The sequence below is a fragment of the Halyomorpha halys genome, unplaced genomic scaffold (genome assembly GCF_000696795.3).
Source record: "Halyomorpha halys isolate HHAL.00 unplaced genomic scaffold, Hhal_1.1 Scaffold1156.1, whole genome shotgun sequence".
NCBI classification, from domain to species: domain Eukaryota; kingdom Metazoa; phylum Arthropoda; class Insecta; order Hemiptera; family Pentatomidae; genus Halyomorpha; species Halyomorpha halys.
This window is the reverse complement of record NW_027105369.1, coordinates 78666-82993: the sequence shown is the minus strand read 5'-3', so window position 1 is coordinate 82993 and position 4328 is coordinate 78666.

Sequence of the window (4328 nt, the reverse complement as noted above, 5' to 3'; positions counted from 1 at the left end):
ATATTATTTTATCAAAATATCGTTATTTTGTATAATAAGACAAGAAAATTGTGTAGAGATTTTAATATAGGAATATCGATATTTTATTTTAATAATTTCATATTTATTTCGACATTTTTGTAATATCGATATGGAATATAAGCATCAATATTCCGATATTATTTTATCGAAATATTGATATTTTGTTTTAAAATACTAGAAAATTTTGTAGAGATTTTTAAATAGGAATATCGACATTTTGTATTATTGTAATATCGATATGGAATATAAGCGACAATATTCCGATATTGTTTTATCGAAATATCGATATTTTGTTTAACAAGAGTAGAAAATAGTATACAAAATTTAAAAATGGATTATCAATACTTTATTTTGATAATTACATATTTATTTTGATATTATATAGAGATATTAAAATGGGAATATCGATATTTTATTTTGATAATTACACATTTATTTCTATATTTTCTATATTTGTAATATCGATGTAGAATATTTGCAGCAATATTTCTATATTACTTCATCGAAATAATATAATATCGATATTCTCGATATATACTCGATCGAAATAATATCGATATTTTGTTTTAAAAAAAGACTAGGAAATTGTATACAAAAATTAAAAATGGAATATCAATATTTTATTTTGATAATTACATATTTGTTTCGATATTTATCATTGTTGCAATATTGATATTGAATATTTGCAACAATACTCCGATATAATTTTATGGAAATATCGATGGTTTGCTTAATATGTATTTTATACTTACTCAAATACATAAGTAATAAGTAGGGATATTACACAGGTAATGAAATAAATTACTTGTGACCATTTATCATTAATAGTTTATAATAAATGGTCTACTAATATACTATAACCTTTTTTAATCTAAGTTCATCTCACCCATGGAGTCCGACGGATTTATTTTTTGGAGTGTTTCTTTAAAAAGTTTTTTTTTTTTTTAAATAAGTACTTCTAATAAATGTATTATTTTAATGAATGAAGTTTGTTGATACAATTTCGTTTGTTGTATTTATATAAGAAATAATTTTATAACATAATATGCTTGTACAAATGCATAGAAAAAAACAAAACAAGAGAAGCTTTATCAACACGCCGAGAGCCGTAGAGGATAAAATGTAAACACTTCGTAGAAAATTAGATAATCCTATCTATAAAGGCCGTCTTATTCTTGATGGTTTGAAACTTTCATTTACGAGTAAATAAAGATTTATTCACTAAACTTGTTCTCAAAAACCATTTCAGAAACAAAAGCCGAATACATCTGACTAATTACAAATGTATCCATATAGGAAAGACGTAATACAATTTTTGACCAGTTGCGTTTAAACTAATTGCATTGAATTGCTCAAGTTCCTATTTTAACGTAGTTGGTATTTAGTTCTTACAGAAAGAAGCGTAACTCACGGTATCATTTAAAACTCATAATAACAATTTTACTGATACATTTATTGCACCGAGGCTAAACATCTATCTATCTATTGTAAATTGAAACAATCAAACTTTACATAATTTTTAATGTAAAATCAGTCATAAAATACAAATTATATAAAGCAATTCAATCAACTCTTGGATACAGTTTTTGATTTTTGTCCGAGCTGGTATGGATAAAATAGTAATTTCCAGGTCAGAAATATTATTATTAGTGAAACTTATATCTGGATAAACTGTAACTCTTATAATTTACCATGAACTGAGTTAATATTTAATAATTTTGTCGAGAATGAATCTTTATAATAAACAATAAGCCTTCCACCTTAATATTAGAATACTGTTTCAATTATCGATATAGATATTAATAATCAAAGATCGAATGGATTTTATATTATTGTAACTATATATCGATCTTTTGATAAAATAATATCGGAATATTGTTGCCAACGTTAGAAATAAAAAATTATCGAATTGAATATGACATTATCAATATTAAATATCGAAATACTATAATTAACATTTGTTTAGCAAATATTGATATTTAGATTAAATGGTATCGGAATATCAATATATGACCTTATACATTTTTAGACAACATTTCTTTTATATATCTATACTTTTAAGGTTAAGAAGGTGCAACCTTTTTTTTTTTTTAGAAACCGATATTCCGATATTATCGAAGGTAGATATCGATATTCCGATATTATTGGGTACTGGATATCGATATAAAAATATCGGATATCGGAGACAAAATATCGATATTTCGATCATATCGATATCGATATCCCAGCCCTAGCCCGAACCAGATATCAATCCTTCCATTATAAACTCCCTAACCACTCAAACTCATTAGTTTCTAACCTTGCTTCCTCATTCATTCCTGTCAATCCTCCGAGGCGTCTGAAAAGAAGATGGCTTCGAGACCTTGTATTGTAAAAATGTTTTTAGAGTGCTACCAATGGGTAGTTTCTCAACATGGCTGTATCATAACATTATGATGTTACTTAAAATTTAGTTGTTGTATTTTACGGACATTTGTAAATAAATTTAAAAAAAAAATACAAAAAATATATATTCATAGATTTGTGTTGAAACGCTAAGATAAAACTCCACTAAATATCATATAAATTCATGTAAAGTTATTCCATTCAATGGGTCTAAAAATAACTTTCTGTTATTTTTGAACATTTTGAAATATATCCCTCAAATACCGTAGGAATTCACCTCCTAATGAATTGCGAAATTTACAGGTATAATAATATTAAGACTAGAATTAAATCTATCCTCTAATTAGTTTTTAAATACATAGTAGACTGTTAAAAATATGCTAGAGTACCGGATTTAAGACCAAGACTAAGGTATAACAAATGTGGTGAGAAATCAAGAATATTATTGTTTATCAACAGTGGGACACGTCTATATAAGTAATGAACGTATGTCGTACTGAGTTGTATATATGCGAAGTTATGCACAAAATCTACTTTAATAAAATTTGTTGGAGGTTCATCAATTTTGAGCGAGCGGAAATTGGTAGCTCCTCCCTCATCCAAAAAAAAAAAAAAGAAGTCGCCACTCGTGACAAAAAAACCAACAATAGATTTTCTCATATCAGGTTAAACAACATAAACTGGGTCTTATTTATGCGAATGTAGGCCAGACCTCCATACAAAAGATTCCTTTAGGGGTTAGTTTATTTTTTGGTGCAAGTTAAGGGGGGGAAAGTCAACAGCTGTGAACCAAAAGAAAACAAGTCGACAGGTACGAAAACAAAAAATAAAATCGTTATTTTGATAAGGTAAGGTCTTATTTATTACCACGACATCATTTGATTATTCCTGGCAGTAGTGAAGATGATGCTGTCTTTTACCTTCATTAGTGTTTGTTGTTGTTTGTTTATTGTTGCTTGGAGGCGAAAACTCTGGCCATCACCACCAATGGCATGCTATTATGATGAAACTACACACAACACATGTACTAATGCTTTCGCACAACTAAATGGTATGATCCTTATGAACACCGGAACAAACCCGACGTTTACAAGAGCAGGAAGATCATCTATCATTGATTTGACGTTTGTCAGTGGACGCTTGCATCGGATCGCAACTTGGAAGGTTTGTAGATTTTATACAAACAGTGATCAGCAGGCTATATTGATCACACTGCATACGCCTACAAGAAAGAAGAGTTGTCGGTGGAGGACTAATGGCTGGAATACAAAACTTTTGATGACGCTTCATTCACTTTAATGCTAGAGGATGAGTGTGAATTAAAAGGGTCAGCCGAGGAAAAGGCGCCTATACTGACCTCTTATGTATCTGAGGCTTGTGATGCAGCTATGACCCGTTCAAAGCCTGGGAAACATCATTCCTCAGTGTACTGGTGGACGGATACTATTGACGATCTTCGCAGGTGTTGCAACTAAGCAAGAAGACGTTACCGAGCGAGCGAGACGTATGCCGGAGTTTTCTGTGCTGCAGAAACGTTGCTGGAGAGAACTCTGCGATGAGGTGGATGCAGACCCATGGGGTAGACCTTACAAAATAGCACTTAGGAAACTATGTAAAGGCACGATCCAGATTCTCACGAGATCAAATGTTGTAGACAGTATTGTCAGAGGACTATTTCTTGAACAGGCGAATACTATTGACTGTATAGACAATACATATACAACGGATTTCCCACAAATCACGCAGGAAGAGATAGAGGACATCGCCTCGGACCTAAAACATGGCAAGGCACCAGCTCTGGAAGGAATTCCTAATGTAGCTCTGAAGGTGGCTCTCAGAAAACGTCCTGATCTTTTCATCGACCTCTTCAATTCGTGCATTCGTGAACCCTTGGAAGAGACAGCGCCTCGTACTCATTCCAA